Here is a 12611-nt window from a genome sequence, read left to right on the forward strand (position 1 = left end):
CCTAGCCAGGATGCACTGTGAGTGTGGTAAGTATGGAAATTTTCTGATAACTGTAGTGCAATGAACAATAAACAATAACAATGACAATAAGCAATAAGGTGTAAACCAGGATTGTGGTTTGCTAACTAATGTGTTGAAATACGTGCAGTAGGGCTGTATTCACTGCATGTCTGTTTTAATATTGCTGCAGTCAGCTGTAAAATTGGAATAAAGAATGCAAAAGTAATTGTCTAACAAATGTATTGCACAACCCACAGTATGGCTCAAGGCAGTCTGCAGCCCATTTTCAGTCACATAATGCTCTCTATTCCTCCCACTCCAGGAATAAGGTATATGGGTAAGGTAATCCATGTTCTGGGCAGATATCATATGTATATTTCACAGAGTCTAAGCAGCAATAACAATAAAGTGTAAAGCAGGATTGTGGTCTCATAAGAATGTGTTGAAATAAGTGCAGAAGGGATGTATTAATTGCATGTCTGTTATAATGTCACTGCAGTCTGTTGTTACATAATGTGCACATGTCTCCAGCAGTCACAGATTTTGGGTTCTACTCCCATGCCTGCCAACTAAGACACGATGGCTGTCTAGTCTACATAATGTACACAAACATACCTCTCAAGTGTCACAATTTTTATAATGTAATGACAACTAGTCAATCTGTGTGGTCAGTGATTAGCAGATAAATGATTACCTGGAATGAAATGAATTTGAAAATCTGTTTCCAGAGCACCTTGGTAGTTATGTACATCCACATTATGTGAAATAGTTAAATGTAGTTGTGCACCTGCATTTGTTAGTGCTTAGCCCATACTGTCCAGTGCTAACAGATTGAGAGGTATGTATGTGCTACATCATCTATAGAAGCATTTGAGTCACTGTACTCACAATTGACACTGCACACCTGTAGAAGTATGTATTAGAAGTCCGTATTAATATCATCTGTGACTTCATTAATGGTATGTTTTTCTCTCTCCCCACCCCTTATCTTCTTTAATGTATTAATGTTATTTATTATTATGATTTGATATTAATATATTCTGCTAAACTAACTGTTTTGTTGGTGTTATGGGTTATTGCATTCTGGTTTGCTGTTAACATACTTACTGTTATGTTATTTAATGTTGTGTTCCACATAATATACCTTAATATGTATTTGGATAAATTGATATTATGTTCCATTATGTTAATACTAACATTGGTTTGGTTCTTACTAACCTTAACCTATTGTTATAACTAATTTACTACAGCATGACTAGGTAGGCTGGTTCCCGGTGATCCAGCTACCTTGGCTCCTCCAGCTGTGGCACCGTGGCTCAGCACATCTGGGACCCAGCATGGTGGTGCCTCCTCTGCTGTCCCTGCACTACTTGTGGCCTTGGGTAGTTCCACCCCACAGGACGTGGCTCATCGCCCTTCTGGGAGCGGTGGTGGAGGGGATGTTGTCAGCCATGATGAACTGCCAAGCTTGGTGCTCAGGATTGTGTTCCTTGATTTTGGATGCCTCTTACACTGGACGGAGGGCATGCTGGCCACCTTGGTGGGTCAGCCTCAACCCAGAGCCCAGCCTCCACCTCTGCCACCCCAGAGGCAGTGAAGCAGCAGTGCCGACATTCCCATGGATGGGGACTTGAGTCATGTGGCTACCTTGTGGAGGTACTTGAGACTGGGATTCCACAACACCCTCCCCATCCAAGGTACTCAACCCCCCTCTTTTGTCACACATCACTCCTATTGGCTGTCTTGTCTGTCTTGCTTATCTACAAAAGCTTTCTCACCTTCTCAACTTATCTCCCCCACACATGCCTATTTTCCTTCCCCAACTTTCCACTCTCACATTAAAAAAAAATAAAAATGGACACCTGTCCCAAAAAAATACCGCCCCATACATAGCTCTCCATTTTCCACACATGTCCACTGAGTACACGTAATTTGGTCCAATTGGCTTGACAATGCAGTTATGTTGTCCTCACCCCTGTCTCTGTGGGTGACAGTCCAAATTCATCTGCAAATTCTGTCAAAGTGCACAGTTGTTGCTGTACAAGAAATAGCTATAGTTCTTCCCTACACCCTTCCTGCACATACCTACCTGCCTTTCACTATGTTTTTCCCCTACTTGCACCCATTTCACCACTGTCCTATCTCCCCTTTTTTCTTCTCTTTAAAGATTTTTACATGATGCTGCATGATGTGGCACTTCACGCAGCATCACTAAGCTCAACTAAATGGAGCTATATTGATATATGTGTTTTAAATGAGAATAAATACATGTCCCCTATTTTGAACCCAAGACAGTTGCATCTGCAGGCCACTGCATTAACCTGCCATGCAGTTGTTAATTAAAACAGATGGTTTAAGCAAAACATGGTAATTGCAAGTTACCATAATTAAGCTTGTGAAAGCACAGCTGCACATTGCACCACATCACGCAAACTTGCTGAAAAAGTAATGGAAAAACTGGGAGTGTAATTTCAAGTCTGGTACAGGACTACTACATTAGAAATCCAGACAAACACTAATGACTGTAACTCAGGTCTCCAATAACAGGTAAATGGGCACTTTTAACAGCAACATGTACAAGTACACCTGCTAAAACATTAATGGCATAATACATGTTCAACTGGGACTCTGGTGGAGAAATACATCCCTATAAAGCCAGGCACATAATAATGGATGTAATGGAGTTATGTTACAGACTGTATGTGTGCACTTATACCTTTACAAATACACATGCTGTAACAATGACTCAGTAGCTCAGTCTGTTAAATGCTTTGCTGATAGTAGGTTTTGTCACACATGGTCCTGGGTTCAAATCCAGTGGTATGTAGCATTTAAATCATTCACTCTAATGGAGCTCAGGAAGTTTGCCCTGTAACTTCCAATGGGAAGAGCCTAAGCCTTTTGACAGAATCAAATTATGTCCTCACATTTCAAACAAATGTTCATATCTCCGGAACCATAGGGGTTATGAAAGAATTATAAATGCCAAACTCTTCAGCACAACCTATTTTTTATAGCAGTAGTAGTCTTTAAGTTCTAGGTCATAAACAGAATTTTATAAGTCACAATAAACACAATTACATTTATAATATCTTGTGAACAACTTACAATATCTTAGTAACCACTCAAGTTACATACATACTGTCAGCAGCATTTTATTCATCTAGATGAGAGCTTTCCTATGAGGCTAAGGAGTCCTGTATGGGTTACTTGGTTGTTGAAATATTTAGAAAAATGTAAAAGTTATATTTATAAATTGATATAATAAAAACAACAGTTAATATCTCTTTATTTGTACTAGACAGATGTCAAATATTGATGCAGTTGAGTTTGCCATTGTGTAAGCTTTAAGATGACACATTTTAAAACCTTGTACATTGCATGGTTTTGGAATTATTGATGCAAATATGAACAAGCAATATTTGATGTCTAGAGGCATCAGTAGGAGTTAACTGCAGATACACCTGGAGGTGGCACTCGGATGTAATGAGTTAAATTAATTACATTATTGTAAAGCCATCAATGAATGACTGAGTCATGCACTCTTTATCTACACATTGCATTTCAAATGAAATGTCTGCTTTTCACTGATGGAATGTACAGGCCTGGAGATAGGAACACACTTGACATATCCCTATAGCATCACTATAAGTGCATAAAGTGTCAGGTCATACATTAATATGCATTCACAGAGGATTTTAATGTAAGTAATGCAAATGAGGCTCACTAGTATCAGAGTGCAGCACACAATCATTTCATAATGATATTACAGATTAGCACAGCTACACAACTAATATGCACATATGGAGGCCCTGCTAGTAACAAAGACTGCCAGCACACGTCCCAAATGACTACCATAATGTAACACATGGCCTGCCAGTTTTCCAGATGGTTGACATAAGGGTATATTTACCCCTATGTCACTCAAGGACAAAACAAACATGTTGCCTAGTACTCTGTTAGTGATACCATTGCCTAACATACATACCTTAAACACATGCCTTAATTTGCAGTGGAATGGGTACCCTCACTCTGGCCCTGCCTTTATAACAAGGCTACCACAGCTCCCACAGTTATTCTTACAGCTTGTTGTCCTCCAAAGTGTTCACACTTTCTGTCTATGCCTATTGCCTGCAGCATCAGCTGCAGTCTGTAGCACACATATCCGTATGTAAAAGTGGTTGCTACAGACATACCCTCTGCAATGATGTAGTATCTTGACTACAGAAATGTCTGGCACAAGTTATCAAAAAGAACTTCTAATCTACATGAAGGTCTTATATCTTGTTCAGCGGTTGTATGTCATTGGCTGATTATACTGCAAATCAGCTGTGTTGGCCGCCATTAAAATTTCAGAACCACAAAGTGATTAAGAGCCGATCACCTGGTAATGAGAACCATGCTAAAAATGCTAGCTATGGGAACCCATCTGCATGTGGCTTTCTTCAGACCGTAAACATGTTGCCAAACACTTTATATATATCTGCACATATGAGGAGTATTGTACTCTATCAGGTATGTAACCTTTTTGTTTACAAAATGATGCACATGTGAGAATATACTTAGGGAGAATGGAGATTACAGCATTAAGTTTTTCTTAGAACTGTAATGATGACATCATTGATCTCCAGATTTGTTACACCTACAAATGATATACAGTATATCAAGGTGCAATGTTTTTTTTTCAATGTGGTACACTGGTTTCATGGGAATGTCCCTTCATAGTGGTTGTAATACCACACTGCTAGTTGTTTAGCACTGTTGTTTTGACATATTTTCAGGGGGTTGCCCCTAGGGGACACACTACAATGCACTCCTGTGTTGGGTGTGTGATCATACAGCAGTATCTGTCATGCACACAGGAATAGCTTGCTATTGCTAGTAGCCTAGTTGTATCCACATGGTAAGTATGTTTGCACACTGTGGAATATGACATGTGTGATCAAGCAGTGGATAATTCCAGCCATTCTGTTCTTGCTGTATTGCTACATAGTGTGCTTCCACATATGTGATCCTGACATGTTTTCCCATTTTGTTGCCTTTCAGGAAACATGTATGCCAGACTTCGTGACCCTTTTACAAATGCTGAGAACAATATTATCCTGGAACACCATGAACTCCTACTGTCCAGGGGGAGGCAAAACAGGGAAGAGCAGGCAGCACTGTGGGCTGACCTTATCAGTGATGTGAATGTCATAGGTCACCAGAGCAGAACATATGAGCAGGTTCGACACTGTGCCACAGATACGATTAATGCTGCATGCAGAAGAGCAGCAGATATGGCCAGGGATCGTGGTGTCACCAGGAGAGGGCCTGCAGTAGAGCAACTACTCTCAGCCACTGAGGAATTCCTGGCAAACCTAGGAACACACAACAGCGTTATTAGCCACTAAACTTATGAAACTGAGAAAACTTCAACTTGAAGTGGGTTATTTTTCAGAATGCAATAGAGAGGGTATCATTCCAAAGGGTCTTCGATCATGGCAGTACCCTAACAGCTTGGAACCAGGGTCGGATTTCCATGATGAACTCATTGCCCTATTTAATAGACATAGACTGGAGCTGATCTCGCTCATGTCTAAACACTACCAGCTTGCAATCAATGTTTTATCAGGCAAAATCACAAGTCTGAACAAGGAAGTGCAATCCCACAGGGATTTCCAAAGGTACCATTATGATTATAAGCGGATTTTTGAGACCATTGACCAACAGATGGCCAGGAATATTGAAACTAAAATTAAAAAACTTAATAGAGACATATCTGATTACAGGAATGGGGTAGCTTTCCCTAAACCCTGCCCTCTACAACACAAGAACACTATTGGCCCTTTGGCTCAACCCTTAGCCAATAGTAACATGAATTTCGGTCTGGATGGTGATGACGTGATGGCACTTGCTCACACTCTATCTCAGGTGAAGGAAAACCCTACAAGTGAACAACTGGGGCATCTAACTCCTTCCAATGTGTACACTAGACAGAATAAAGCAAATCTTCAGCAGTGAGATGAACAACAGAATTTTCAGAATGACCAGGGCCAAAACCGTCAACGGTTCTACAATACCAGGGGATCGAACAGGAATTTAAACAAAAACTACACGAAAAAGGGGAAGTAATAGACACTTTATTGATGGATTGTGTGAAAGATACTCATGAGTGTAAAATCCTGACAAACCTTGCTGGTGACTATAGCATTTATAACTATTCTAGTTATGAAGTGACTCCATTATTTGTAGAACTGTTTTCTAAGGGCTTTACTTTTGTTCCATCTAGTTGCATTAACTTACCTGAAACGCTGATTGATTTAAAGATGTTTATAAGTAAAATGAACCTAATGTTTATGTTTGGGAACACCTGTACAGAAAACACTAGTTTAAGGGTTTTGAGTACTTTTAACCACCCCCAGTGCACCCACTCCTTTTATTATATGAAAATGTGTGTGAACTTGAACTTAAGAGGCCTACTGAAACAGAATACATACAAAGAGAATGTGAATATCAACCCTGAGGAGAAGGAAGCTTTGAATAATCTGAGAAGCCTTCCAGTACAGGTGTTAAAACTGGATAAGGGGGTGGGTTAGCAGTAATGGATGTTATAGATTATAATAACAGAATGAAAAAAATGTTGGAGAGTAATGTATATGACAAAGTGAGCATTAATGAAATGAACAGTGCCGACAAGAACATAGTCTTACTTGAATGACCTTTTTATTGAAGGCTTGATTGATATATCAACATTAAACTACTTGACCATTTTAACACCTAGGGTCCCTACACTGTTTGGTGTCCCCAAATTACATAAGAGCATTTCTGACCCACATATGAGAACACTGGTAGATGCAAGGTCGTCCATTAATTATGCCAATGCAAAGTATGTTGACAGTATTTTAAAAAAAATATGTTGAGAAAGAGAAGCAAATATGCAAAGACTCATGGGCTTTCTTGGCAGTTATTAACACTGTATGCTTTAGGCAGGAATACAACTTTTTAACCATAGATGTTACAGATTTGTAGTTTTTCAATACCACATAGTATAGGTATTGAATGGGTCACGCATAGAGTGAGACATCATGGGGCACCAGACAGTGAAATTAGAGTAATTGAAGAACTTTTGGATCTTATTTTATTTAACAACTTTGTGATGTTTGAAAAGGAGATTTTTTTTGCAACACGTGGGTATAGCGATGTGTTCACCTTGTGGGGCAAGTGTAGCTAACTTGGTGATGGCCCACTGGGATTCCAACTTCATGTTCAGTAACCCTACTGTAATGTCATCCATCTGTTTCTATACGAGATTTCTGGATGACATTTTTATCTTGTTTAAAGGGGATGGATTGGCATCAAATGAATTGTTAGAACATTTAAATGGGACTACTGATTTTTAAAGTTTACTAGTTCCTTTAAGGAAGATTGTATATCTTACTTGGACAGCTTGCTAATGAAAGACAACATTAAAGGGACTTTCTTAGCAAAAAGTTTCCGAAAGAAAACCTACTCAAATTCAGTGTTGCACTTTATTAGTTCCCACCCCCTTCACCAAAAGAAATCAGTGGTGGCAGTTGGTGCATGCAACTAGGATGGACTTCTTAGAGGAATGTAGGATATTGAAACAAATGTTCTTAAGTAGGGGTTACACTGAACACTTAATTGTGGAGCTTACTTTGGATGTACAACAGAAGAGAACTGGGGGGTGTATAAACCTGTTTTAGCTTTGGCCAACAGTGAAGGGGTATTACATGAAATTGGTTATAATAAGACTTGTTTAAGCCATGTTGGAAATGGGAAACAAACCCAGGCGGTGAATTTTGCTGCTAGCTTTATGACCCAATTTAGTGTATATGCTCATAGTATAAGGAACATTTTGGTTACAAATTGGAGGGTGTCTACACTTGAGGAAGAAATTATGGTTAAAATAGAGGAAAAAAACGTCTGTAATTTTTAAAGGAGGCAGGAAATTGAAGTCATTAGTGGAACTGCCTAAACAAATAACTGTACGTACGCCAGGTATGTTTAAATGCAAGGCTTGCAGCCTTTGCAGGTACATGGCATCAGGGTGTACTTTTACACTTCAAGATAAAATGTATAGAATAAGAGGGAGGTATAATTGTAATTCACAATCTGTGATATACATTGCCCAATGCCAGCTATGCCCAGCATACTATATTGGTAAGACCAATAGAAAAATTAAGGAAAGGGCTTATGAGTATATGTATAGTATAAGTAGGGCAAGAATGAGAATGCCTTGGAAAGGCACTGTAGTAGTCACCCGGGCCATGGATGTACCTTTAGAGTAATAGACCAAGTAAAACATAACATAAGAGGTGGCCCCTTCCCCTTAATTTTAGAAAGGCAGGAAGTGTTATGGCAGTTACGCCTGGATTCTAGTAAAAAGCCAGGCTTAAATGAAGTGATTTCTATTGCCTGTATATTAAAACTGAGAAGTCTTATTAGATTAATTTGATGTGATGATATTTTAATTAACTAATAATTATTTTTGGATGTTTATATATTTTAGGAAAGTACTAAACTAATTAAAATAAGAAAAGTACTAAGAAGTGATTTTTAAAGATTCATGTAATTGTAAATAGGGATATATTTTAGTGAATATTTATATACTGTTTAAAACAGAGTTAAGCATAAGTAATGAATGCTAATAGATTAACAAGTTCTAAATGATGCATTTTATTTGACTGGGTGAATGACTGAATGTAGGGAAAAGTTTTTGTATTTAAACTTGGTGTCTGTATTCTGATGTTGTCTAAAGAAGTCCAGTGATCCGACCGGATGAAAGGCGCTTCACATTCACTGTTTTAGCATATTAAATTCTGTTGCGGATTTTGTACCTTCTGGCTTCTTTCTTTGTTCACAGTTACCAGTTTGGCCATATGTGACTGTTTGCATTTGGATGGGCAAGCCTGTGGGCAAGAACAATGTGCCTTGTCCATGCATGTATAGACAACATTATACCTTACACTAACCGTTCACCTGTTGCTGTATGTGTGGTGACATCCAGCAGGCACAGGGGTCTAAAGGTAAGTACATTATGTACTGCTGAGCCCTTACTTTGAATCCTTTGAGCAACATTATAGATGTGTGATAGTGCAGCTGTACTCACCATTATTAGGGTATGTAGGACAATACAGACATCCACACACATATTTATGTATATAACAGATATATATATATATAGAAATGTAGCTGTGTGTGTGTACAATATATACATGTAAAAACTAAAAACAGTTCACAGTGTTTGAGCAGCAAATAGCAAACAATTTGCTTCAACAGTACATATGAAACAGAAAATGCCTACTGAATAGACTCACTGTAATCAATACTGAATCTTAAATCAAGTCCAATGTAATAGCCACAAAATTCTGAAGAAGTCCAAATGTTTTGTTAGGATAAAAGCACTATACCTGCTCTCGTGTTTTACTTTGGGCAGAATTTAATAAAGCCTACATGGTATTTTTTACCATGTAGGCATCGTGCCATAGTGCTTACATGAAAGTAAGCAGGTTTGCAGTACAGAAAGCACTGCATGCACCAACACGGGAAGATCCGTGGCATGCAGATCACCTCATAAGCAGGTGAATTTCATGCAAATAATGCAGGTAGAGTGATCCAGCAAGCAGATAGGCAGCCCTGCAGACCTCGTGTCAGTGTATATAGTTCACACAGAATAATTACATGTATAGGACTGTGAAAAGACAAAAGGGGCTGTAAAAATGCAGATAGAGGGACTGAAATGACATAGCACTCACAGATATGTGTGAAACTATCATCTGTGTGTCTCAAAAGTTACATTAGATATATTAAAATAAATATTTTTTTTAATAATCTGGGCATGTTTGCAAGGTGTACTGTTGTGCCAAACATGCCTTATGCATAAAAAAATGTGAAAAAAAAATCAAAATTAATATAATGAGACAGAAATATATTACAGGACTCTGAGTGCAGTATTTACAATGTTATACTGATGCTGTTGCTAACATGGCAGGGCTTGGAAGCGTGTAGTATCCAGGGTGTGAGCATAGAACCCTATGCAAATGGCGTGCAGTTACTGAATAGCATAATGAGGTAATCGTGTCGGCAGATCCCTTCCATGTAGGCAGTGTTGGTGTCCACAGAAGAGGCAGCTGACATCAGAAGAGGGCAGGTCGCTAACTTCTGAGCTGATTGGAGTATAGCTGCTCCTGTTTACATGGTGTGACACTGTGCTAAGCATGCAAGTATGGGGGGGCTGTAAACTAAATTCTAAGATGTGTTTAGCTAAAAGAAACATGTTTCACTATGTTTGTATGATGCACCACTGTGCTGCGCTTCTAAGTCTGGGGGGGTGTACACCATTTTCTAAGCTTTGTTTAGCTACAGGGTGTTTGCATGATGCACAGCTGTGCTGAGAGTATCTAAAATGCCAGTAATGTATTAATTTATGTTGATCCTTGTTTAACTTAAACTAAACAAAAATGCTGTATTTAAACAGAATACCTGCCTCAGATAATATAAATCAATATAAACTTTAAATATTTTAGTACCATATGTTGCTCAAAACCTGTATATTAGATTAAATCTATAAACAATCATTTAATCCAGGACTAAATAATGCTCCTAATTTCATAATCCATTTCTTTTCTTTGAGGTTCAGTTTGTTATGCCAACCACTCTTATTGGTCCTGTCACCAATTATTTTGTCAATAATAGTAAAATGAAACTTAGCAGTATTATGTATAAGTGTATGTTTGTATAGTGCATTAGTGATTTTGTGGCATCATCATGGTCTTTGATATTAGGTTTTTTGCAAACTGTAATACAGATTGGGCTGTCTATCTGGCATGTTGTACCTGCCATTCATTTTATGTTGGACAGACATCAAGACCAGTTAAACTGACATTAGATGCCACAAAATCACTATATTATATTGAAGAAGGCTGGGTTTCTGACCATTGCCGAAACCGGTATGTTTTAGGGATGCCTTTTTGCTGTTGGAGTAGTTCTTAATAAACTGCTCCTTTGGACACTATTCATCTGCTTGTTGCTGGCTCATTTTTTGTTATTGGAGTAACTTAAACTAGGGCCATTAAATTATGTCAGTGATATATTAGGCAGAAGCACTGCATCATAGGTAGCCAATTACACAGGCAGCACCTACAGTAGAGCACTATGAAGTACGCATAAACCCTACAATCTTATTTCCCCCCATACTCTGTACCATTGGAGTACAGACTTGGGAATTTTAACTGAAAGAATGTTAGGGGTTGCTGCAGGTCTGCTGCATCTGTATGTGCTAGATGTTAAAGGCAATACTGCTGCTGCTGACAATAAGCCTAGGCAAAGAAGAAGATTGCTCAGACCCAGGATAACCTTCCAGGAGCTACATGAGCTGGAGATTGTAGAGTGCTACAAGGTGGACAGGGACATACTACAGGAACTCACTGAGCTCTGCTGCATCCAGGGTACTCCACCAGTTCCTGAATGCCATGCTACCACATGCCAGTGAGCACATTTATTTTATTTATTTATTATTTTTATTTAAGATTTGTTATCCAGGATAGTCCGACTGGACAGCAAGTGTCTGTTTCAGCGGAGTCATGGGGAGAAAAGCTCCATAACAAAGTTAGAAGAAAAGCATGCATGTTACATTAACCTAAACTACAAAGTGCAAATTGCATAAAGATGAGAAAAAAATAAGACATTGTATAGATAAAAATTTACAGGTGGCTGCAACAATAGAAAGATATATCAGTTAGCAGCATTGTGTATTCCTGTGTTAGATGAAGGATGACATTTATGAACAGAACAAAAAATAACAATTTGCAGCATTGCCCATTCTGGGATGGATGAACAGATACCTTTTTGTACAATATTTACAGTGAAAACATGGAGGCAGTCAGACAGGTGTTACATAGCATGAACAGTATATAATACATTTATATAGCAACCCTGTTAGAGTATGCACTTGTGTCGTTCAAATATTTACTTGGAAGGGGAAATACCACAATCACAAAAGGTGGTTTCCCAAGGGTGAGGCTCTTTCACTGCACACTTCAGTTGGGTTGACCCCTGTGAGTTCCCAAAATGTGGGAAACTCAAATGCATACTTTACGGTAAGGGTCTGAGGCAAGGGCCAGTAATATGGAACACTTCTACAGTGTAGCTTACTACCCTGAGGTACTAGGTGCCATATATTGCACCCATGTACACATCAAGGCACCAATTGGCGAGGAGAGTAGAATCTACATCAGCTGCAAGGGAAACCACTCCATCAGCTGCAAAGTCATGTGTAATGTCCAGGGTATTATCATGAATGTGTGTGCTGACACCTGTCAGCTATCATGACTCCCATATCTGGCATGCATCGCAACTGTACCAGATGTTTGATGGGGGGACATCTCACATGTCCATTTACTGGAGGATGCTGGCTATGCACTGGAACCATGGATGATGACACCCATCAGAAATGCACACACCCACTGATGAATGTCATAATGAGGCACACACACAAACTAGGAACATCACAGAGCATGTGTTTGGTTTGCCGAAGTCACAGTTCCAGTGCCTCAATATAGCTGGTGGAGCCCTGCAGTACTCTCCAGCCACATGTGCACATATGTTCA

General features: G+C 39.0%; 1 pseudogene; it reads left to right on the forward strand.

The window, feature by feature from the left end:
- The first annotated feature begins 11966 nt into the window (after window positions 1-11966).
- On the forward strand, window positions 11967-12112 carry LOC122793798 (annotated as a pseudogene).
- The last annotated feature ends 499 nt before the right edge of the window (window positions 12113-12611 follow it).

This window comes from Protopterus annectens, chromosome 2.part0 (assembly GCF_019279795.1).
Source record: "Protopterus annectens isolate FY-2018-M chromosome 2.part0, PAN1.0, whole genome shotgun sequence".
Lineage (NCBI taxonomy): Eukaryota > Metazoa > Chordata > Ceratodontiformes > Protopteridae > Protopterus > Protopterus annectens.